Here is a 26,632-nt window from a genome sequence, read left to right on the forward strand (position 1 = left end):
CCAAAAGTGGACAATCTTGGTGTCCTTCAGCAGACTTGAGTCTTCAGCCAATTCAATTCACTCCAAACAACATCAAGAAATGGCTGGAGGCACTGGGTACTGCAAGGTTTAGGTCCTGACAGTCATTTCATCAGTACTACTAAAAGCTTGTGTTCCATGTTCCCAGCCAAACTCTTCCACTACAACAAAACATGAATCTACCCAGCAATGCCAAAAATTGCTCTGGCAGGAGCAATTTTTTTTGACTTCCTTAATAACTAGGTCCAACAATATTCAAGAAGCTTGACACTATCCAGAACAAAGCAATCTGTTTGATTGGCAACCCTTCCACATTCACTCCCTCCACGATTTATTGTCACAGTAGAAGTAATGTGCATCATCTACAAGATGCAATGTAGGAACTCATCAAGGCTCTTTACACAACACTTCCCAAACCCAGAACCACTACCACCTACCAGGAGAAGGGCAGCAGATATATGGGGACACCACCTCAAAGTCACTTGCTAACCCAACATGGAACTATTATCATTGTTCTTTCACTGTCACAGTCAAAACCCTGTAACCCCACCTCCCCAATACCTGTGGGTATACACGAGAAGTATTGCAGTGGTTCAAGAAGGCGGCTCAACACCATCTTCTCATGGTCAATTAGGAATGGACAATCAATGCCAAGCAAGTCAGCAAAGCCCACATCCTTGAATAAAGATTTTAAAAAGTTTCCAGCACTTTCCTGATGACTTACGGGCCTGTAATTCAGTTTTTTCTTCTTCCGTTATGGAAAAATTGGTGTGTTTGCTAACTTCCAATCTGCTGGGACTATTCCAGAATCTGGGGAATTTTGGAAAATTGTAGCTGCAGGGTTAGTGGACATTCTAGCTATCAGGTCCTGAGGATGTTAGGTTTTAGTCTCAAGTTTCTTGAACATTTACTCGTTGCTGCTAAGTTAATTCCTTCTTTTTAACCATCTAGGTTACCCTCTATTCTTAGTATGAAACTTCTGTCTTCACAAAGACATACAAAATATCTGCTTAATGTCTCTGCTATTTCCTTATTCCCCACAATATAATCTGCTATTTTTGTCATTTCTTATTACATCTCCATCTCTGGGGACCAACATGTACTTCATCTGAAGATGCCCAAAAACAAAATCACAAATCTTCAAATAATATGGCCTTAGATTTGTAAAATTTGGTACCATGCCAGCAGCGCTGCTCCAGCTGCTGGCATGCCCACCCCTCTAATTTGCCCATACGTGAGTCAATCATGGGTTTCCTCCTCCCACATCTGACAATTTATCCATACACGAGAAGCCCATTGTGTGGCAAAAGGGTGCTAGGTGAGGCCTGGTGAACCTTGCTGCTGGGCTGGGGAGTTGAATGCCAATTAGTTTAACATCTATTATTGGCATGATACTGAGTCAATAATCAAAGATGAAATAACTAATCATTTAGGACAGCTGAATATCATCAAACCAAGTCAACATGATTTTACAAATGGCAAATCTTGCTTGACAAATTTGTTCTTCTTATGTCCTCAAAGAATTTGAGAAAAGAGTATTTAGATTGCCAAAAAGGCATTTGACAAGGTGCCGCATAAGAGGCAAATACATGAAGATTGCCCATGGAATTGTAGGATGCATGTCAGCATGGATTGAAAACTGGCTGTCACATTGTTTTCTGAGAGTTGGAATACATGGGTCCTTTGCAGAATGAAAACATACACGAGTGGAGTATGCAGCGATCAGTTCTTGGACCACAATTGTTCACTATTTACATTAATGACCTAGAGGAAGGAACAGAATGCAAGGCTTCCAAAGTACTAGGGCATGCTGTGGTGAGGATATTGTGATTCTGCAACAAGATGTAAATAGATTTGAGTGAGTTTTTTTAAGGGGTAATCAATAAGGTAGATAAGGGCAGTGAAGTTGATGTTTTCTACATGGACTTTAGTAAGGCCTTTGACAAGGTACCACATGCTAGGGTTGCTGCACAAGGTTAAATCTCATGGGATCCAGGGTGAGGTATCTAAGTGGATACAAAATTGGCTAGAGGGTGGTTGTACAGGGTTGTTGTTCAAACTGGAGGCCTGTGACTAGTGGTGTGCCTCAGGGATCAGAGCTGGATCCACTGCTGTTTGTCATTTGTATTAATGATTTGGATGAGAATATTGGAGGTATGGTTAATAAGTTTGCAGATGACGCTCACTGTTCCCTGGAGCAAGTTGAGTGGAGGAGCAATTTGTAACTGGTGCAGGAAGGTAAGCGATTGAGTATATTTTAATTTTTTCCCACAGGTTTTTCTTCTTACGAGTAGTTTAACTTTAAAGTGGAAGTACGTCACAGGATGAGCTGGGAAGGGTGCACGAGATATAAAAGGAAGGCTGCAATATACAGCGGGCAGTGGAGTGAGAGGGTACAGAGAGTGAAGGCTGAAAGGGCTTTGGTTCATCAGGCTTTGGCAAAAACAGGTAGAGGCAGGGTAGGTTGTTTTTTGGTTCTTCCACAACTATGAAGGAAAGGGTAGAGAGGCCAGTTTGTTGTTTTCAGTTTTGGATATGGGAGTTCCTGGAGGTGCCTAGCCTCTCAGAAGTCCATATCTGTGCCAGGTGCATGGAACGGCAGCTCCTGAGGGCGTGTGTTAGGGAACTGGAGCTGCAGCTCAACGACCTTATTTTAGTCAGGAGAATGAGAAACTAATAGATAAAAGTTATAGGCAGGTAGTCACACCAGGGCCTCAGGAGGAAGACACGTGGGTCACAGTTAGGAAGGGTAAAAGTCAGAAGGGTGGCATACCAGAGAGTACCCCAGTGGCTGTCTCCCATAATAGTAAGGGCTGGGCGACAGATGGGAGAGGGGAGTGAACAGTCAGTGAAGGGATCCCCTGTGGTTGTCCCCCTCCAAAATAGGGGTATCATTTTGGATACTGTGAAAGGGGATGGCCCTCCAGGGGTAAGCCACTGTGACCAGGTCACTGGCACAGAGTCAGGCTCTGTGGCCCAGAAGGGAAAGAGGGGGATTACGAGATCAATAGTGTGGGAGACGCGATGGTTAGAGGAATGGACAGGCAGTTCTGTGGGCATGAACGAGACTCCAGGATGGTAGTCTGCCTCCCTAGTGCCAGGGTACTGGATGTCTGAGCAGATTGGAAGCATTAAAAAGGGGAAGGTAATCAAACAGGTGTCATTGTACACATTGGTGAAAATGACATAGGTAGAAAGAGCAATTCAGGGAGTTGGTTGCTAGGCTAACAAGTAGGGCCTCTAGGGTAGCAATCTCTGGACTGCTCCCAGTGCCTAGTGCTAGTGAGGCTAGGAACAGGGAAATTGTACAATTGACCGCATGGCTAAAGGAAGGGTGTAGGAGGGAGGGTTTCAAATTCGTGGATCACTGGGAAGTCTTAAGAAACATAAGAAATAGGAGCAGGAGTAGGCCATCTAGCCCTTCGAGCCTGCCCCGCCATTCAATAAGATCATGGCTGATATGAAGAGGCTCAGTTCCACTTTCCCGCTTTCTCCCCATAACCCTTAATTCCCTTGCCTACCAAAAACTTATCTACCCGTGTCTTAAATATATTTAGCGAGGTAGCCTCCACCGCTTCAACAGGCGGAGAATTCCAGAGATTCACCACCCTTTGAATGAAGAAGTTCCTCCTCAACTCTGTTCTAAACTGCTACCCCCCGCCCCTGCTGCTTATCTTGAGGCTGTGCCCTCTAGTCCTGCTGTCCTTTGAGCAGGAAGAATCTCTCTGCCTCTACCCTATCCATCCCCTTCATTATCTTATATGTCTCTACAAGATCCCCCCCTCATCATTCTAAACTCCAACAAGTACAAACCCAGTCTATTCAGCCTCTCTTCATAGTCCAACCAGAGGGGATGGCACCTGTACAAGAAAGATGGGCTACACGTAAACTGGAAGGGCACGAATATCCTCGCTGGAGTAGGTGTTCTAGTGCATGAATCAACAAAAGATAGCAGGCAGGTACAAATCGTTGAGAAGGCAAACAGCATTTTTGACTTTAAATGGGTTGGAGTTTAATCATAAGGAGGTTTTGTTGCAGTTGCACAGGGCGAGGCCTTTTGGTCTATCTGAAAAAAAGGATATAGTGACATTGGAGGCAGTCCGAAGGCTAATTCCTGGGATAAGTGTTGTCCTTCTGTACAGTAGGGATTCTGTGGTGGTGGTGGTGGTGGTGGTGGGCACTTGACAGAAGACGGTGAAACGTTCTCACTCGAGGAAGAGTCTCAAACAACAGGACATAGCTATAAGGATAAGGGGCCTGTCATTAAAATTGAAGTGCATAGAAATTTATTCTTGGAGGATAGTAAATCTCTGCAATTTTCTTCCCCCATTAGAAGTTTTAAAGCAGCAATGGATCAACATTTGGTTGATTGAGAAATAGGGCTATGGGGAAAATGGCACAGAAAAGGAATGGAAGGCCAGCAATGATCATATTGAATGGCAGAAGGTTTAATGGATCTGGTGGCACACTCCTGCTTTCATACTTCTGTGTTCCTTTGTCTACGGTGAGGCCGCAGCTGGAGTACTGTGTGCAGTTTTGGGCGCCGCACCTGAGCAAGGATATTTTGGCCCTGGAGGGAGTGCAGAGGAGGTTTACTAGGCTGATACCGGAGTTGAGGGGATTGAGCTATGAGGAGAGGCTGAATAAACTAGGCTTGTACTCGTTAGAGTTTAGAAGAATGAGGGGAGATCTCATTGAGACGTATAAGATGATGAATGGGATGGATAGGATAGAGGTGGAGAGACTCTTCCCGCTCAAAAAAGACAGTAGGACTAGGGGGCACAGCCTCAAGATAAAGGGGAGGCGGTTTAGAACGGAGTTGAGGAGGAACTTCTTCACTCAAAGGGTGGTGAATCTCTGGAATTCTCTGCCCGTTGAAGTGGTGGAGGCTGCCTCGCTAAATATTTTTAAGAAGCGGGTTGATGGGTTCTTGATAAGAGAGGGGATTAAGGGTTATGGGGAGAGGGCGGGAAAGTGGAACTGAGCCACAACAGATCAGCCATGATCTTATTGAATGGCGGGGCAGGCTCGAAGGGCTAGATGGCCTACTCCTGCTCCTATTTCTTATGTTCTTATGTTCTTATGACACGAGCCAAGGTTCAAACCTTCCCTCACCCATGTTTCCCTCCCCTACCAGCTATATCCTCGCCACACCAAGCCTGGCCTCTGCTAGATGAGACTAAATCTATATGTCTATCTTTGCCTCGCTGCAGTCACCATTCTTCTGGTGACACTACTGTGACAAGATTGCTATCAGCCTCCAGAAATAGCCAATAGATGGAACCTTTGCTCCTCAGGAGGAAAGAGGTTTCACCTCAAGACAATTAAGGGTCAGCCATTTAATGGCTGCAGAATAAGCTGACCACAGAGGTGGGCTTGCTCTAACTTTCATAGAGCAGGTTGGAATCATTGTTACAGGGGGCAGGGGACACATTCAGTTGAGTTTCCTATCTCTTCCTCCTCCCCCACATCTAATGGAGTAACATTTTGCTGTTCTCCAATCAAATCAGAGGCACAATTCCCAAATTTAAAACATGAAAAGCGAGTGGCACACATTATAGGCCCGTATACTTCCTAATTCTGGTGTACGGCCAATCTACTATCCTGAACTCTTACCGACTGTGAAGTAACCATGTCCTTGAATGTATGATTTAGGAAACTGTCAATCACTAATCTTTACTTCACTGTCTGTAAAACAGTAGTGTTTTTAACTTCCTAGTTTGCAATCTGAAAATTCTCCAATCTGGGCTGGCTGTTGATTGAAGGATTTACACTGCAACTGAATGAATGGCATAAAGAGAAAAAGGAAAATCCACACCAGTGATCACAAGATCAGAGATCAATTTCCTTTCGACTGGCCATGAGCACCAACACTACCATTGACTGACTGCATATATTAAAGTCTGCACTTACTGGCAGCACTCTCCCCCTGCACTGGGAAGGTTATTGGTTCGCACCACACGAGAGTATAATGCTACTCAGTTGTTATGGGCCCCGTCTAAAGGTATTGCCATTCAAATAAGATGAATATGTTCATTTTGTCATGCCATTTTTCACATCTGCCCAAGAGCATACCTTGCCAACAGGTATCCCTGAATACCAAGTGAAATAAACAAAATATAGCAGGATGATGAAAAGCTTTGGCAGCATCTGTAGGGAGAAAAAAAAACAGTGATCATTCCCTTCTTGCTGGATGTAGCAGCTTATCACGTTAAAATTAACTGACAAGCAGGGAAGAGCCTAGCCCATTGCACTTGGGGTATGCTGACGCCAGCGATGGCGTTTTGCTTAAACTACAGAAGGGTAAAGGATCAGGGTAGCCCAGGAGGTTAAAACTGAGGTTTTACTTTATACAATTTTTCAAAGCTACGTTGGCCTTTTGGCTGAGATGAGGCGTCAGATAGCACCTGGAAGGGGGTGCAAAACCTCATCCCGTCAGCTTGGATCTTGTCTGAGTTCAAGATGGGATGCAACATCTTGTCAGTTTGGGTATGGTTTGTCCCTCATGTGCAGCCCATGATTGGAATTGGCTAAAGTACCAACACAGCAAAAATAACTGACGTTTCCTATATATAACCGTACTATGATGGACATAAATCAAATCCTCGATTTCAAATCACGAGGTGACGATTTCAGTGATCCTCGACGACGTTCAATGCGTTTTTTTGTTGTTGTTGTGGTGGGAGTTAATAGTTACCCGCAATCTGAGGGTCCAATACAGGATGGCAGCCTCTTTGGGCAACAATAACAAGAAGACGCCTTCACCCTGCCGTTAGCTCGAGCGACTGCTTTTGAAATGAGCCAGGGACGGTAAGCGCCTTAACCCGCCCTTTATTACCCTGCGGTAGTGGGCGGGGCCTGTCTGAGATTGAAAGCGGGCGGTCCCGCCGTCAACAGCGTCTGATGGGCGGGACCCAGCTGTGACTGACAGTTGGTCTCTCCCCTCTCCCTCATCGGCGGCGGTTAAAACAGTTAGAGCCAGGATTCGGGTCAAAGGTCGCTTGGACCGGCCGAGTCAAACGTCAGCCACCCGAGTCGGTTAAAAACGCGAGACCACGAGTTCGAATCTCAGCGGTGCCTCAGTCCATTTAGCCAACGCATGGGCTTAAATATAACAAAAACAAATATACGAGTTCTCAAAACAGTCTAAAAAAAAATCACGGCACACTTCAATTTAATAATTAAAAAAATTTAAGATGTTCTCCCCCTCCCGCAACCCGAGTCGTTATGAAAACTTCCTCCGGTTGAAGTCGGCCTTTTTGGGGGGGGCTCCCGAGTGCCCGGTGGCGCGCTTGGAGTGTGGGAGTATCGGAGGAAGTCACCATGAAGTCCGCAAGCTGACCGGTAAACTTCAGGACGTTAAAAGTTCAAGAGTGAAAAATGAGAATGACAAACACCATCAGGTTATTTGTGAGGGCGTGAATGTTGGAAATATGAACTCGCCTGCCAGCAAGCGGAGGTGTGGTTGGCGCAGCCTTCGGGTGGTCGTCGTGTCCCACCGCTATTTTTCAAAATGGGATCCTGCTAATGGGAAAAGGCTTTCACTAAGTCAAGGCTCCCAATTGCGAGGCAAGCTCTGCATGCCACATCCCGCCCCAAAAGTGATTAGGTGGAGATTCATCGTTGCTCCCAGATACCGTTAACTAAACCTTCTGGAGGCACTAAGAGGAGGATAAGTCATCAGCCCAAGAAAATCTGCTCACTCCCACTTGTCCATTTTTGATCACCAGCTGGCTGAGGGGGGAAAGAAAGCAAAGATCTGCCATTCAACGCTAAACGTTTCCTATTCTCATTTAATATAAGTTACACTATTTTCTCATTTCAACTGTCCAGCATTGGCCATCTGTTATTCGCACAAGTCCTACAGCTTTACAGCACAGCCTTTCGACCCATCGTGTCTGCAACCGGCCACCAAGCACCTATCTCATTTGATTCATTTTAATTGCATGCAATGATTACAGCAACATAATACTCAAAAAGGCCCGCCCTCAAGATTGCTTTCAACTAATAATGCTAACCACACCTCAGCAAGGCAGCTTGTGGGTGGATGCGAATGCACGTTATTGTGAGCAACCCAATGGGGCAGGAATGAAGGGTTCAAGTAACAAATGAAGCCCTCGCAGCTAAACTCGTGATATAGAACTCCAGCCAAATTTTAAAAGATCGACATGTAGTGTATTCCTAGTCACTTACTTTTTGTTTTGGTGGTGGGGTGGGAATACCAAATGTTTGGCCACTTATGCTTCAAAGTAGTGGGTTCTTTGAACTGTTGTATACATCTAGATAACACCTCAGATCAATGTTTTACGGAGAATAAATTGCTGAGTGGCACCTGTACAGCCGACGTGACCCCGGAACTCTAAGGACATCGATTTTGTTTACACAACATTGTAGTTAATTGTTTCTTTTGTGCGAACGTGTCGTTAGAGCAAAGCCATTAGGTCCATGTAGTATTCACGAACAGGTATCATTGTTGCATAATACGTGACTGGGATGGGTGGAGGGGAAAGAGGTCAATGACCAGAAGTTGAGAATATCGTATAAACACAGGAAGATGAGACGACAGGATATCTAAATGTAGTACAGTAAATATAGCTATATCCATCAAGAACGCCGTGAAGAGTCCAGTCGTACGAAGACATGGATGTCAGCTGAAAATACTTCCATGTGGGTTGTAACTCCAAAATACTTGAGTAAAAGAGTTGAATAGTTACTTATATTTCATTCCCAATCTCATTTGTAGTTTCTAAAATGTTACACGATCCTGCTGAGACTAAATCTCTCATCTGCCGAATTCGTCAGAAGTTATTATAACTCAATTCCCTAAGTTTGTTATTACACAATCGACGCTTGATTGCTATTTCAAAACTCTAAAGTAAATCAAAGTTAATACGTTGAAAGTAACTGTCAAATCATAAAGGCAAAACTTACCTCGAACTAAATAAAGATCTCGCACTTAGTTAAGCTCGTAGGGCAAACAGCCCGTTTGTTTTTAAAATCTTTATCGTTTAAAGTTCAGCGAGTTTCTTTCCGTATATTTTTCACTGCTGCCTGGTACTGTTTTGATATGAGCGGATGTAGGAGGTTTTTATAAAGCGTCCAGATTCAGCCCTGCCCACTTTTTTCATTTTAGACACGTGTCTTTCATTAGAAAGAAAAACACTTTACATTTAAAGCGATTACTTTGCAAGCAAAAATCAGTTACTTTATTTACAAATTAAGCGTTTCGAAAAAATAGAAAAACAAATCAATTAAAAATGCGCGTTTGAACTATTTTTTAAAATCTGCACTCTTATTGCAATATGGCGTATATGCTTTCCAGCACAATCACGTACTAGGGTAATTAACTGTCAGGAGGCAAAATGCAAAATACATTTTCATAGTCAAAACTTGTAGGCAGTTGCTCTCTGTACTTCTCACAGCTACGTGATTACGTGCACCTACAACAGACCATTAGACCACGCAGACAGAATGATGTAATTTGGAACAGATAAGGCATAAATCCTTGGATGATTATCCAAAGAAGCTATCGTGTTTGTATTTATCTCGCTCACAAGAAAGCCTTTAGCACACAATGAAAGATGTAGGCATTTTGCAAATATTGAGTTTTTGAATTGAAGAATTGTTGCAATGCCCAAATTCCATCATTTAGGGTGTGCGTAGTTGACGGCAAGGATGTCTTCGAACTAAAAAAAAATTTGTCACAGTCGAAACGTAGTTGACATAAAATTACAATACAGAATCAAGCCATTCAGCTTACATGCTCTATACTGGTGTTTTATACTCCTCAGGTGCCTCCTCCCACTATAATTGCCCCCTCCTACCTGTTTCCCCTGCTTCCCAGTGGATGTATTGAGCCTCTTAAATTAATCTATACTACTTGCTTCAGCCATCCCACAGTCTCAAAAATCTATGCGAAGAACTTCCTCCTAAATTCTCTATATAATCCATAACTGACTATATCTGCTCCATGTTCTGGCTTGTTCACAAGTGGACACATTCACCTATCAATTTCATCATTTTAAAGAACTCTAAAGTTTCTTCCTAATTTCATTATTCAGATAAAAGCACCTCAGCCTATAAACTGCCTTGATAAACACTTAGTGAATCATTTGGACTGGTGTTTGCATGCATGCATCAGAAATAAAGCCTTTTTGATGCAATCACGCCATTCAAGTCATGACTTGTAGCTGAGGAAAATTAAACTTTTAAAAAGTTATTTAAAATAATGGCAGAGTGTAAAATGTCTCATTGGTAAGAACTTTGGGTTCAATGTTCTTGTCCATTATGCCTGTTCCCATAGCAACAATTGAAAGAAAAGGAGAATGGAGCCCAAAGACCAGTGATAGCAGATTTCAGAGTCATTATCACACAGAGGGAGACCATTTGGCCCATCAAGTCCCACCAGTTACACTCCATGAAAGATGCTCTTTGGTCTGTCTGAAACCTGATCGTCCTCCAGTGCAAGATGTCTGTGATTGAGTGTTGCAGATTGGCACAGTCAAAAATTGCACTGGCAGATGTGACTTTTACCCCCACAAGGCATTCGTACCAGATCTGATGAAAGGTCATGAATCTGAAATGTTAATTATTTTTTGGGAGGGACTTTCTAGCCTCCCTATGGCATGTTTGTCACAGCAGAAGGCAACACATTGTTCTGTGGCAGGATCTTCTAGTCCTGTTGCTGTCAATGAGAGTACCCATTGATTGCACACCATGACACCGGAAAACCCACAGCAGGGCACACCATCAGCAGGACCAGACATCACCGGCATAAACAGTCAGAAAATTCCAACTTTCTCTCCTTAGATACTCCCTGACCTGCTGAGCATTTCAGTATCTGATGTTTTGATTCCCAAACTAAGAGTACGTAAAGGCAAATTAGGAAGACGGATTGTATAAACTAAATTTATATTGTTTGGGAAGATTACAGGGTGATTTGATTGTTGTTTGAAGGATGTGAAAAGATACGCTTTCTGATTCCACTCTTGAATGGACTGCTTCTACTTTTAAGATTATAAGGACAGATCTCCAGTCGTAGCAGGAGAAGTGGATAAAGTGGTCAAGAAGATAAATAGAATACTTTGCTTACTTGGCTAAGGCCTAGATTATAATAGGGAGGTTACACTAGAACTATGTAAAATACCAATTAGACCATAACTGGATTACTGCATACAGTGCTAGTCACCTCAGTTTAAGAGTTGCAACATTGACTCTGGGACCTGATGAAGACCCACAACGTCAATTCAAAAATGGCCAAGGAAACCTCAGACCTGCTTTTGTAGTCATATTTATATAGCTAATCCAGTTCAGTTTCTGGTTAATGTTAACACCCCAGCATGTTGAAACTGAGGTTTCAGCTGTGGTAATGTCATTGAATATCAAGGAACAAGGGTTAGATTCTTTCACATTGGAGGTGCACATTGTCTGGCACATAGTGAGAATTTTATTTGCCGCTTGTCAGCCCAAACCTGGATATTGACCAGCATTTGGTCATGGACTACTTCAGTATCTGTGGAGTAATGGATGGTGCTGAACGTTGTGCATTCACCGGTGGACATTCCCACTTTTGCTCTTATAAGAACAAAGAACAAAAAAAATTACAGCACAGGAACAGGCCCTTTGGCCCTCCAAGTCCAACCATGCTACCTGAGTTAACTAAAACCCCCTACGCCTCTAGGGATCATATCCCTTTATTCCCATCTCATTCATGTACTTGTCAAGATGCCCCTTAAAAGTCACTACCATATCCATTTCCACTACCTCCCCCGGCAACAAGTTCCAGGCACCCACCACTCTGTATAAAAAGTCTGCCTCGTACATCTCTTTTAAAACTTGCCCCTCGCACCTTAAACCCATGCCACCTAGTAATGACTCTTCCACCCTGGGAAAAAGCTTCTGACTATCTGTCCATGCCTCTCATAATCTTGTAGACTTCTGTCAGGTTTCCCCTCAACCTCCGTCGTTCCAGTGAGAACAAATCCAATTTCTCCAACCTCTTCTCGTAGCTATTGCCCCCCATACCAGGCAACATCCTGGTAAATCTTTTCTGTACCCTCTCCAAAGCTTTCACATCCGTCTGGTAGTGTGGTGACCAGAATTGAACACGATATTCTAAGTGCGGCCTAACTAAGGTTCTATAAAGCTGCAATATGACTTGCCAATTTTTAACCTCAATATCCTGGCTGATGAAGGCAAGCATGCCGTGTGCCTTCTTGACTACCTTTTCGACCTATATTGCCACTTTCAGTGACCTGTGTACTTGTGCCTTTGCCTATCAATACTCCTAAGGGTTTTGCCTTTTACTATATATATCCTATCTGTATTAGACCTTCCAAAATGCATTACCTCACATTTATCCGGATTAAACTCCATCTGCCATCTCTCTGCCCAAGTCTCCAACTGATTTATATCCTGCTGTATTCTCTGTTGGTCCTCATCACTATCCGCAAATCCACCAACCTTGTGTCGTCCGCAAACTTACTATTCAATCCAGTTACATTTTCCTCCAAATCATTTATATATATTACAAACAGCAAAGGTCCCAGCACTCATCCCTGAGGAACACCACTTGTCACAGCCCTCCATTCAGAAATGCACCCTTCCACTGCTACCGTCTGTCTTCTTTGACCGAGCCAGTTTTGTATCCACCTTGCCTGCTCACCTCTGATCCCATGCAACTTAACCTTCTGCATCAGTCTGCCATGAGGAACCTTGTCAAAGGCCTTACTGAAGTCCATGTAGACAACATCCACTGCCCTACCCTCATCAATCATCTTCGTCACTTCCTCGAAAAACTCAGTCAAGCTCATGAGACACAACTTCCCTTTCACAAAACAATGTTGCCTCTCACTAATATGTTCACTTATTTCCAAGTGGGAATAAATCCTGTCTCAAAGAATCCCCTCCAATAATTTCTCTACCATTGATGTAAGGCTCAACAGCCTGTAGATTACCTGGATTATTCTTGCTACCCTTCTTAAACAAAGGAACAACATTGGCTATTCTCCAATCCTCTGGGACCTCCCCTGTGTTGTCAGACTTTTTACTGTGACCTCCCCCGTAGCCAGTGAGGATACAAAGACTTCTCTCAAGGCCCCAGCAATTTCCGCTCTTGTCTCTCTCAATATTCCGGGATATATCCCATCAGGCCTTGGAGACTTGTCTACCTTAATATTTCTCAAGAACCCCAATACCTCCTTTTTGATCTCAACATGATTCAAACTATCTACACATCCTTTCCCTGACTCATCATCCACCAAGTCCTTCTCTTTGCTGAATACTGATGCAAAATATTCATTTAATACCTCGCCCATTTCCTCTGGCTCCACACATAGGTTCCCTCCCTTGTCCTAGAGAGGGTCAACCCTCTCCCTGGCTACCCTCTTGCTTTTTATATATGTATAAAAAGCTTTGGGATTTTCCTTAATCCTGCTGACCTATGATTTTTCGTGATCCCTTTTAGCCCTCCTTACTCCTTGCTTACATTTCTTTCTACTTTCCTTGTATTCCACACTTGCCTCATGTGTTCCCAGCCTCCTAGCTTTGACAAATGTTTTATTTTACTCTTTGACTAGGTTCACAATATCTCCCATTATCCAAGGTTCCCAAAACTTGCCATACTTATCCTTCATCCTTACAGGAATGTGCCAGTCCTGAATCCCTATCAACTTACACTTGAAAGCCTCCCACATGCCAGATGTTGATTTGCCCTCAAACATTTGTCCCCAATCTACATTCTTCAGTTCCTGCCTAATATTGTTGTACTTAGTCTTCCCCCAATTTAGCACCTTAACTTGAGGACTACACTTATCTTTATCCATCAGTACCTTAAAGCTTACTGGATTGTGGTCACTGTTCCTGAACTGTTCCCCTACTGAAACATTGACCACCTGGCCGGGCTCATTCCCCTATACCAGGTCCAGTATGGCCCCTTCCCTATTTGGACTATCTACGTACTGTTTCAGGAAGCCCTCCTAGATGCTCCTTACAAACTCTGCCCTATCCACGCTCCTAGCAGCTGAAGATGGTTGGGCTTAGGATACTATACTGAGGAACCCCTGCAGTAATGTTTTGAAACTGAGATGATTGACCTCCAACAAATCCAACCATCTTCCTTTTTGAATGGTATGACTCCAACCAACAGACATGTTTCCCCCTAATTCCCATTGTCTCCAGTTTTGCTTGGGCTCTCTGATGCCACATCCAGTCATGGATGTCAAGTGCTGTTGCTCTCACCTCACCTCTAGAGTTCAACTCTTGTCCATGTTGGAACAAAGGTCTAATGAGGTAAGGAACTAAGTGACCCTGGTGGAACCCAAACTCGATGTTAGTGAGTAGGTTATTGCTAAGCAAGTGCCCCTTGATAGAATCAGTGATGATCCTTTCCATCAATTTACTGATGATCAAGAGTAGACAGATGGGTTGGTATTGGCTGTATTAGATTTGTGCTGTTTTTGTGGGCAGGACACACCTGCATAATTTTCCACATTGCTGGTTAACTGCCAGTGTTGTAGCTGTACCCTTGTTTAAGGGTGCGGCAGTTCTGGAGCACAACTCTTCATTATTATTGCCAGAATATTGTCAGCACCTATAAGCTTTGCAGCATCCAGTGCCTTCAACTGTCTTAGCAGTGTAGAGGATCAGAAGGGTCCATAGGACTCTTAAATCGGCCTCGCACATGGAGGATGTGGTCAAGAAGGCATATGGTGTACTAGCCTTCATTAATTGAGGACTTGAGTTTAGGAGTCAGGAGATAATGCTGCAACTTTATAAGACCCTTGTCAGACCCCACTTGTGCGCAGTTCTGGTCGCCCCACTACAAGAAGGATGTGGAAGCTATTGAAAGGGTGCAGAGGAGATTTACAAGGATGTTGCCTGGATTGGGTGGCATGCCTTACGAGGATAGGTTGATGGAGCTAGGTCTTTTCTTCCTGGAGAGACGAAGGATGAGAGGCGACCTGATAGAGGTTTATAAGATGTTGAGAGGTATAGGTAGGGTGGATTCTCAGAGGCTATTTCCCAGGGCTGAAATGGTCGCTACGAGAGGACACAGGTTTAAGGTGCTGGGGAGTAGGTACAGAGGAGATGTCGGGGATAAGTTTTTCACTCAGAGGGTGGTGAGTGAGTGGAATCGGCTGCCGTCAGTGGTGGTGGAGGCGAACTCGTTGGGGTCTTTTAAGAGACTTCTGGATGAGTACATGGGATTTAATGGGATTGAGGATTATAGATAGAACAAAGAACAAAGAACAACACAGCACGGGAAACAGGCCCTTCGGCCCAACGAGCCCGCGCCGCCGTCCCATTGTCTCAGTGACCTATTCATGATTTTAGTCTACGCCTAATGTGTGAGGATCAGGGAGGTCCAATATAGGGACAATTTGTTACCCAATCAATCAGCCTAAAAGCGCTTCTTTGGGATGTGGGAGGAAACCGGAGCACCCGGAGGAAACCCACGCAACCACGGGGAGAACGCGCAAACTCCCACAGACACAGGCCCAAATCCATGTGTCCGCACAGCAACAGAGATAGTCTCTGAGCTGTCATGTTGCCCTCGAGATGGTCCAGTTTAAGCACACTAACGACATGAAGCAATAGACAACTCCCGAAGCAACATCCAAGAGCAGCCCACTACAACCTGCCGCATGCATGCCCCTTGCTGGTCAACAAGGTGGACTTAAATGCCTGTGGAGACAAAAAATTCATTATTAAACAGGCAAAGACTGTAACATCCCTGAGGCAAAAACGGAATCCCAAGCCTACAATGTTTAGTAAGGCCTGCTATATCCCCCTATATGTAGACTGCTCATGTGGCTGTCTAAGTGACTCTTAAACAACCCTAGCGTGCCTGCTTCCACCACCTTACTCGGCAGTGCATTCCACACCCCCACTACCCTTTGCGTGAAAAACTGCCCTCTAATATTTGTCTTATACCTAGCCCCCCTCACCCTAAGCCCGTGACCCCTCGTTCTATCCATTTCTAATAGCGGAAAAAGCTTACCACCATTTACTCTATCTATCCCCTTCATAATCTTATACACCTCTATTAGATCCCCCCTCAGCCGACGTCTCTCAAGGGAAAACAGCCCAAGTTCGTTCAACCTTTCCTTGTAAGACAGCCCTTCCATACCAGGCAGCATCCTGGTAAATCTCCTCTGCACTCTCTCCAGGATCTCTACATCCTTCCGGTAGTACGCGACCAGAACTGGACGCAGTACTCCAAGTGAGGCCTAACCAACGTTCTATACAACTGCAACATCAGACTCCTACTCTTATATTCTATACCCCTTCCTATGAAGGCTAACATACCATACGCTTTCCTCATCACATTCTGCACCTGCACCGACACCTTCAGGGACTTGTGCACTTGCACCCCCAGGTCTCTCTGCGTATCTATACTCCGGATAGTTCTACCTTTTATCGTATAGCTCCCCTCCACATTATTCCGGCCAAAGTGCATCACCTCGCATTTCTCCAGATTAAATTCCATTTGCCATCTATCTGCCCAATCTACCAGCCTGTCTATGTCCTGTTGCATTGCCAGGCACTGCTCCTCAGTACCCGCCAATCCAACCATCTTAGTGTCATCAGCAAATTTGCTGATCACACCACCTACCCCCTCTTCCAAGTCATTAATATATACTACAAATAGAAGAGGTCCTAGTACCGAGCCCTGCGGCACACCACTGGTGACAGACCTCCAATTGGAAAAGGAGCCTTCCACTACTACCCGCTGTCTCCTCCTCCCAAGCCAGTTCTCCACCCATCTACATACCTGGCCTTGTATCCCATGAGCCTTCACCTTTTCTATCAGATAGGCCTGGTAGGTAGGGATATGATCAGTGCAACTTGTGGGCTGAAGGGCCTGTTTGTGCTGTAGTGTTCTAAGTTCTATGTCTCTTAGTTTTACATGCAATGTATCGAATTGACTGAAGACTGGTACCTCCAGAGGGGACCAAGATGGATCATCTATTCGAAATTCTGCTGCAAATTGTTGCAAATGCTTCACCCTTATCTTTTGCACTAATATACTGAAATCCCCCATCTTTGTGGATGGAGATATTTGTGGAACTTCCTCCTCACATGAATTATTTTATTGTCCACCACCATTCATGTGGGATTGCTTAGTTCTGTCTATTTCTTGCTGAATATGCTGTTTAGCATACAAGTAATCCAGTGTTGTATTTTTGCCATCTTGACACTTCATTTCTAGGTATGACTGGGACTGTGCCTGCCATACCCTCCTGCACTCTTCTTTGAACCTGGGTCGATCTGCTTGCTTGGTGACAATGATAGAGTGAAGGATATGTTGGGCCATGAGGTTACAGATTGGTTAAATACAATTATGCTGCTACTGATGGCCCATAGTGCCTCATGGTTGCCCAGTATTGAGCTGATTTAACATGATGGTAGTGCCACACAACACTAGGGTAGCACGGTAACACAGTAGTTAGCAATACTGCCTCACTGCGCAAGGGACCCAATTCGATTCCTGACTTGGGTCACTGTTTATGTGGAGTTTGCAGGTTCTCCCCATGTCTGCGTAGGTTTTCTCCGGGTGCTCCGATTTCCTCCGACAGTCCAAAGATGTGCAGGTTAGGTTGATTGGCCATGCTAAATTGACCCTAATATCAGGGGATTAGCAGAGTAAATATGTGGCGTTGTGGGAATAGGGTCTGGGTGGAATTGTGGTCGCTGCAGACTCGAGCTAACTGGCCTCCTTTTCCACTGTAGGGATTCTATGATTCTATGAACACGATGGCCGGTATCCTGAATGTAAAGATGAGACTTCATCTCCAACAGGACTATGCAGGACACTCCCACTAATGCTGTCACGGGCAGATGCATCTGCGACAGGCAGACTGAGAAGGATGAGGTCAAGTATGTTTTTCCGTATTGTTGGTTGCCTCACCATCTGCCTCTGATGCAGTCTAGTTTCTTAGGACTCAGCCAGCTCCATCACTGGTAGTGCTACTAAGCACAATGGACCCCCATCTAGAGCATATTCTCTACCTTTGCCACCCTTAGTGCTTCCTTCAAGTTGTGTTCAACATGATAATTGGCAAGCATTTTTCTTGTCCATGTTTGACCTGATGCTATGAAACTTCACGTGTTCCTGAACCAATGTTAAGGACTCCCAGGGCAATTCCCTCCTGACTGTATATCACTGTGCTATCTCCTCTGCCTGATCTATCCTGCTGGTAGTGTCTGGGACATTATCTGTAAGATATGACAATGCCAGCCTGTTGTTTGACCAGTCTGTGGGACAGCTTTCAGAAATTGGCACAAGCCTCCATACTTTAGTAAGGAGGACTTTGTAAGGTCTGAATTTGCCATTATTGGTTCTGGTTCATAAGTGGATGCCAGGTGGTCCATCCAGTTTCATTCCTTATTAACGTGTCATGATGGGATTTGAAACAGGATGTCCAGATCATTACCCTGGGTCTCTGGATTACTAGTCCAGTGACGATACCCTTGTTCCACAGCCCTTCCCTAATATCCAATCCTGGATACTGGGGGAGCCCAGCCCATTAGTATAAAAGACAATGCTCAACCATTTGCAACCATCTTCAGACAGAGGACCAAGTGAATGGTCCATCTCAGCTGTCTCTTGAGAATGCTAACATCACAGATGCTAGTCTTCAAATAATTTAATTCACTTCACATGATATCAAGAAAGCAGGGCTGTGGGCCCTGCACATACATTCCAGTAGTACTGAAGACTGCTGTTCCATATCTAACAGTGCTGTGCAGTACAGCTGGAACATAGGCTTCTTTGTACCTGCCAATGTGGGAAATTGCCCCAGAGTTTCCTGCTCACAAAGAGCCAAACAAATTCAATACAACCAATTAATATACTCTTGAACACAGCAAAAAAATGGAAGGTGCCATTGACACTGCTATTAAGTATCATTTTAAACAGCATTAACCTATTCCATAACAGGGACACTAAGCTCCTAATCTCATTATAGCCTTTTCCAAACATGTACAACAGAGCTAAATTCAAGAGTTAGTCTGAGAGTAACTGCCCATGAGATCAAGGCAGCATTTGACCAAATATGGCATCACACAACGATGGTAAAACTGAAGTTAACAACTATTGCAGCAAAACTCATCACTGTTTGGAGTCTTTGTTTGATAAATGCTCCTGCAAAAAAATTTAAGTTTCTTTTTACACATTGAATGTGGTAATTAATGTAAATCCAAATTAGTTGCAATTGCTTCTGAGTGGCGGCGCGGGCTCGTTGGGCCGAAGGTCCTGTTTCCCGTGCTGGGTTGTTCTTTGTTCTTTGTTCTTTGAGTGGCTACTGTTCACATGTCGAGAATGTGTTTAAGTGTGTTTATATGCAGGATGAGTACAGTTGGGCCTATTATCTTGGGGGCGGAATTCTCCCAAAAAACAACTAATGTCATAATGATGAGAAAACAGAAGCAATCCACACTGGTTTCACAGACGAGCTCCACACCGCAACCAAACCACACTCAGTCACTTTTTTGAAGAGGTGCGCTGCGTGCTGGTTCTGAGGGGGGTGGGTGGGGGTGGTAGGACCTTAGCACGCTGGTGGGTCAGGCTTCAGAGTGCTCAGGCGCCGTATCGCAAGGGCATCTTGATCACACAGTGCACTGAGCGACTCCTTCCTCCCCCATGGATGGTGGGAACCCTACCCCCACATAAGCGGCATGTTCCCCACCTCCTCCCCAAAACGGGTCACTGACATTGTGGCTCTCCCAGTGGGAACCCTGCCTGACCGCTGACATGCACCCCCTTCATCAGGACCCTTGACATGATCCACCTTGCATGCCCCACCCCCCCCACCCCCACCCCATCATAGCCCCACACAGGCTCCACCCACTAGGCACTGCTCCTGGTACACTGGCAGTGCACAATTGTCACTGCTGGGGTGCCTGATAACCAATGCTGGGGCCCCCTCAGCCCTTCGGCATGGCCATCGCACCAGGACTCCGTGAGTGGAGACCAGCAGTGATTCACACCAGTGTAACCTCCCATTGGAGAGGTGGGAGCATTCCGGGAGTAAGGGGAAATGATCACATACCGAACTCGCTAATGAGATTGAAATCCTGTCAATCTCATGTAAATCGGCCTTGATCTCTTTCTGGGTGCAATCCGGTTTGTGCCATTGGAAAGGGGCTAGGATGGTTGTAAATCATTTGGTGCTGGGCGCAAAACCGATTTGTAGGCCCCCATGCTATTCTCTGGGATCACATTGGTGTGATCTGCACCTGCCATGGTGAAGTCAGAGAATCGCCCCATTGTCTTTTGAATCTACACATGAGCACTTTTAAGTAGAAGACCTTTTAGGTGGTACTAAATGGCAACTTTTGCCTATTTTATTCCCCTTCCTAATTCAGAGCATTGAAGTCAAGTGTAGCTCCTCTATCTTTGACCCAGCTGAGATCAACTAATGACATGACTCCAACTATAAAATGGGCTTGTGCAAATACGTCTGTATTTTTATGATATGGCAATTTTAAATCTACATATAATGAATGTAGCAAAACAAGTCAGTATTTCAATATAATTATCCTGTTGACTCTTTCAACTTGTTTTGCAATGCAGATGCAATTGTATTATTGCCAAGCTCCTTGGAGATGTGACTGAACTCACGATTGTGTCCACTAGATGATATCACATATAACTATGAATAACTGTCCATCTGATGATGTAAGAGTTCATATCTTGTGTGATTTTGGGAGTTTTCTTCCTTTGCACAGACCAATCCAACCACAAATCTGGGGATCTCAAAATCAAAAACATTTTTGAAATACACTTTATTTTGGTAAAGATTGTATTTTTAAAAAATTTAGGTGAAGTTTTTTCCCCTTATTTAAATTTCCCCAATTTCCTTTTCTGTCTGCCTTACACACCCAGACAGATGCATACAGATCACTATCATGAGACAAACAGTAGTCTATCCTGTCCGTGCAGAAACTGATGCACAGAATTAACTATTACTATTCAGTTGGGGTTTTAGAGCATGCATCAACATTCAGAAAAAGTTGAATGAGGTTATCTAATCCTAAAGGAAATAAATTCCAAAGATTATAGAGGTAGAGTAGCTTCCTCACCACAGTGCACTGTTTTATGAAGCAGGCAAACTTGAGGCCTAATGATAATACAAATACACATTTTTGTGGCTTCAGCAATCTTTCAATGATTCAAAAGTATCTGAATTCTCCCTGCTGTTGTATCACCTACTGAGGTCAAGCCATTGAGATGTTTATCACTGGTTCTGTTGCCTTCATTGTAGCCTATTATTATGCAACCTAAATAGTTTCTGATCCTAGGGTTTAGGAAGTGTAGCTGCAGCTTGAGAGAGTCAATCTTTCTACAAGTATTTTTCACTGGCTTCCCTGCACATTGCCCTCCCCCATCAAAATTAAGAACTCAACTGCTGGCAAACTGAAGGTGCACAAATCAGTGTAATTCATGCTGTTTCCCTGTACTTTTTCAGATTCGCTTCATCTCCTTGCGCATCTTTATTCTGTAGCTCCTGGATCTCTGCTGACCGTATCCCCACACTACTGTCCCTACTGTAATCTGCTCCCCAGCTTGTAAGATTTAATGTATAGCCATGTTAAAATAAACAAGCATGCTATAGATCCAATACCACAGGATAGAGTTGTAGAATCATATAGTGCAAAAAAGGCTCTACAGTCCAACGAGTCTGCACCAACAATAACTACCACAAAAAATGCACTAATCCCATTTTCCAAGACATCAGGTGGTACATTATAAATGGAAAGATGAGCAATATTTTAAAATTTGATTTAAGCACCTGCAAAATGAGTACTTAGGTATGTGAGTGTAATGACTTTAGTCGAGAGACCTGGACTGATAATTCAAAGATTATTTCAAATCCTAAATTGACTGACAACCTAAATTCAGTTTTATTCTAAAAATCTGTGAATTTATAGAATGAACAGATATTAGTAAAAGTGAACATGAAGCTGTTGAATTGTAAATTAAAAGTCCAGCTGTTTCACTCATGCCCTTGGAAAGAAAACCTTTATCTAATCTGACCCGTGTGTGACCAAAGACCGAGACCCCTCCTTTTATCTCCTCCTTAACTAACAGCCAAAATGGCTTAGCAATCAATTCAGTTGTGTCTGACTGTCACAAAGAATAAGAAAGCTCATGATCAGCTTCTCAAGAAACAGGAATGAATAATAAATGCCAGATTTGCCAAAATGCCTATGTTTCCTGATTGAATACTAAAGCTGTGCTATCTGGCGATCCCACTCTTGCTCGCTGTTAAGACCCGGACCAGAAACTCCAAGGTGTTTTGTAAAGTTAATCTAGACCTTAAATTTTAAATTTGATTTTGGCATTGGTCAGCATAAGGTGTTGCACTCCAGATATGATTCAAGTGATCCACTAGGAAGCTTTTATCAAACAAAGTTTATTTAAGAACACAATTAGAATATAACAAAAATAAATAGTGAACTTTTCCAATTACAAGACTTAAATGTGACACAGTATAATTCTTAACAGCTAGCTGTCTCTGTTGTTCCAATTTAAAAGCAATATCCCACAGACTATTCTTCAGAATTAGCAATAAAGCAACTAAGCTCATGTGATACTAGATTTCTAGCTTTTTAACATCTCTGGATAGAAATCCAAACAGAAGATTTCAGAGAAGGATATATTCTCAAGGCAGCAAACCAGAAAAGTAAACCTAGTCTCCAGCAGCTTTCAGTCTTAAGACTTCAGAGACAGAAAAGGATATCTCTCCCTCTGCATTAGCTTCCAAAACAGCAACACTCTAAATCTCACCTGAGGTCAACAGACCTTTGCATAGTCCGTGTCTCACCCACTACGATTCCTGTGGTGGGCAGGATAGGAAAATTCTGCCCACTATCTCTCAACTCCAAACAGCAGCATCTGAAGACATAGCTAAACTGGAATTTTCTGTGAAAGCCTAGATGTCCCTAATCATATGACCTGACCTGTCAATCATCCCAATCAAGCTCTACTCTACAATTTCAGAGGAGCATTAAAACAATTCAACAATGTATTAGTGCAGATTAAAACAAACATTGTATCAATTATACCGCTTCACTAACAGTAGAGGATCCCAGTTGTAGACAAAACAGCTCCAAACAAAATGGTTGAAACATCCTGCAGAGAAACATGAATAAAATACATTTCTTAAAGTCACGGTATTGTCATTTTGCTATTCAGTGGCACTTGAAGGCGATGTATGTGCATAGGCTGAGGATTCATATTGAATGGCACACATACTGGCAGTGCTATTTATAGCACCCACTTGCCTCCAATCCTAGCCCTGGTGGATGCTAAAAATCAAGAATGCTTATTATGCTTCATAGAACCGTCAACACAGAAAGAGACCACTTAGTTCAACATGCCTAGGCCAGGTTTGAAGAGTTTAGCTTCATGCTCACTCTCCTTGCTCCTAGCTCTGCAAATATCTCCTTTCAAGTATATATCCAATTCTCTTTTGTTAGTTACTATTGAAACTACTTGCATGCTTGTTTCAGAGAATGCACTCCAGACCAAAACAACCTTCTTTGTGGAAACAAAATCTGCTCATCTCCTCCTTGACCTTCTGTATTCAGATTTAATCTCATTAAATTTTCCTCCATTTCCCTGCTGTAAGGAGAATAAATTTAATTTCTCTCATTCCTCCGCATAACTGAAGTCGATCATTCCTGGTACAATCTGGCTCATCTTCTCTGTATACGAAGATGATTGATGAGGGTAGGGCAGTGGATGTTGTCTACATGGACTTCAGTAAGGCCTTTGACAAGGTCCCTTAAGGCAGACTAGTGCAGAAGGTGAAGTCGCATGGGATCTGAGGTGAGCTGGCTTGGGCTTCACCTGACGAAGAGGGAGTCCCCTCAAAAGCTTGTGGGTTTACTGTCAAATAAATCGGTTGCACTAAAACCTGGTGTTGTCAGACTTTTTATTGGGCAAAGAAGACAGAGGATAGCAGTGGAAGGGTGCATTTCTGAATGGAGGGCTGTAACAACTGGTGCTCCTCAGGGATCAGTGCTGGGACCTTTGCTGTTTGTAATATATATAAATGATTTGGAGGAAAATGTAACTGGATTGATTAGTAAGTTTGCGGACAACACAAAGGTTGGTGGATTTGCGGGTAGCGATGAGGACTATCAGAGGATACAGCAGGGTATAAATCAGTTGGAGACTTGGGCGGAGAGATGGCAGATGGTGTTTAATCCAGATAAATGTGAGGTAATGCATTTTGGAAGGTCTAATACAGATACAGTAAAAGGCAGAACCCTTAAGAGTAGTCATAGGCAAAGGGTTCTGGGTGTACAGGTACACAGGTCACTGAAAGTGGCAATGCAGGTGGAGTAGGTAGTCAAGAAGGCATATGGCATGCTTGCTTTCATCGGCTGGGATATTGAGTATAAAAATTGGCAAGTCATGTTGATGCCTTATGGAACCTTAGTGAGACTGCACTTGAAATATAGTGTTCAATTCTGGTCACCACACTACCAGAAGGATGTGGAGGCTTTGGAGACGGTACAGAAAAGATTCACCAGGATGTTGCCTGGTGTGGAGGACATTAGCTATGAGGAGAGATTGGAGAAACTTGGATTGTTCTCACTGGAGCGATGGAGGTTGAGGGGAGATCTGATAGAAGACTACAAGATTATGAGAGGCGTGGACAAAGTCTATAGTCAGAAGCTTTTTCCCAGGGTGGAAGAGTCAATTACTAGGGAGATGAGTTTAAGGTGCGAAGGGCAAGTTTTAAAAAAGATGTACGAGGCAGATTTTTTACACGGAGAGTGGTGGGTGCCTGGAACTCATTGCCAGGGGAGGTAGTGGAAGCGGATATGGTAGTGACTTTTAAGGGGCGTCTTGACAAGTACATGAATGAGATGGGAACAAAGGGATATGGTCCCCAAAAGTGTAGGGGGTTTTAGTTAAGTCAGGTAGCATGGTTGGTGCAGGCTTGGAGGGCCAAAGGGCCTATTCCTGTGCTGTAATTTTCTTTGTTCTTTGTTCTACTTTCTAAACCACCACATCCAGGATTGGATGCACATTTTGCTGGGAACAAACCCAATGATTTGTAAAGGCTTGCCACTACTTCCTTGCCTTTGTACTCTATCCCTCTATTTATAAAGACAAAGACCCCACGTGCTTTTTCAAGATTTATGCCTTGAGACATTTGAACACTTGCTTTTATGAAAAGCGAGGTCATTCATTTCCTTCATACCATGTAAAATTGTACAATGTTACAAAGATGTGTTGTATAAAATATTAATTTTTAGAGTCATTAGCTGGACATATTATTTTATAATTTCATCAGCTAGACATATAAAGATATTGAACTTTTAAAAAAAAATACATATTGCTCAGTAAAGGACACTGACCTACAAAAGTTAGAATGTTCCATTTGCAAAGGACATAAGCTTTTTTTTATGGAGACAAATCTTACATGATCTAACTCTTGGGCGTAAACAAGACACTGGATTTTGTATAGTCAACGAGACTGTAATAGGAGCAACAACCTTACCCTGTATTTCTTCCCAACCTCTCTCATTAAAGCTGGGCTGTTTGGGATTTTAAAATAATACACCAAAAGAACTCATTGTTACAAATAGATTTCTAAAAGGAAATTTCCGAATCAACCAGCCATGACTGCAGATCAACTACACCACTGTGGAAGGGGACCCTTCAGCTTTAAACAAGCTTACGGAAATCTGTGAATATTCTTTTCTCTGACTTGCTATGTCACAAAGTTTTTTTTTGGACCTGATAATCGACAGAGTTTTATTTACTTTTTTGCATATTTGATGGGGAAGGGAGGGGGGTAAATTGTGTTGTTTTTGCATCACTGCACTGGGTAATTGGATATATTTGTACATTTTAAACATTGTTAAAAATTTGTGCATTTTATCTGAGCAAGTTTTAGCAATACAGTAAAAAGCTTGTTAACTTAAGTAACTTGGCTAGTTTATTTCTTGCACAGTTAAATGTAAATACATGTCATTTAGTAGGACAGAATTTGAGTATTGTTAAAAAAGCTACATTACATCAAAAATTTTTTTGTTGCACTCAACAGGATGAGAAGTAACCAGCAATAAAGGAGAAACAATTTATGCTGTGTGAGGAGAGAGTGCTGGTTAATTGCAATGCTTCCAGCAATCAGAGTCCATTTGCCTGCCAATTATAGTTCATAGCAAATGAAGTGTTGGCTTTTATTGCAACCAGATTTGATTACAAGGGGGACCAAAGTCTTACTTCAATTGTATAGAATCTTGTTTAAACTACAACTGGACGGAATCTTACGAGAACAATTCTAAGTGTCCAGTTAATGTGAATATGGGAGAGTTGCAGATCCATTTTTGGGTGAGTTTTTACTCCCAATTGTATGTGCACAGTGCTTGAAAAATGGGCTAGACTGTTTTTAACTACTGAAGGCAATGGATGGGGCTTAACTCACCAGAGGAAACTAAAGCACATGTGCAGGTCTCTGTGACTACCCATGCGCAATTCCAACAGCAGAGGCCTGACAGAGAGATCCATCAGGCCATACTGCTGCAGCCAGCCTTAACCCACTCCCCCACTGCAATCGCGGGGGCCCATGGTCGATTGCAAGCC

General features: G+C 43.4%; 1 protein-coding gene across 4 annotated transcripts in view; it reads right to left on the bottom strand.

Moving 5' to 3' along the window:
- LOC145346812 (protein NDRG1-like) overlaps positions 1 to 9,092 on the bottom strand; it is a 63,344-nt gene extending 54,252 nt beyond the window's left edge. For 2 of the 4 annotated variants that reach the window (XM_080194568.1, XM_080194566.1), the window contains exon 1: positions 8,950 to 9,092. The gene's annotated coding sequence lies outside the window, so the exon portion shown is untranslated. Of the gene's footprint in view, positions 1 to 6,715; positions 6,817 to 8,949 lie in introns of those variants that run through there. The other 2 variants (XM_080194567.1, XM_080194569.1) reach the window with 2 other exon arrangements.
- Positions 9,093 to 26,632: the final 17,540 nt, after the last annotated feature.

This window comes from Carcharhinus amblyrhynchos, chromosome 8 (genome assembly GCF_965287045.1).
Source record: "Carcharhinus amblyrhynchos chromosome 8, sCarAmb.v2.hapA, whole genome shotgun sequence".
In the NCBI taxonomy this organism is placed as follows: domain Eukaryota; kingdom Metazoa; phylum Chordata; class Chondrichthyes; order Carcharhiniformes; family Carcharhinidae; genus Carcharhinus; species Carcharhinus amblyrhynchos.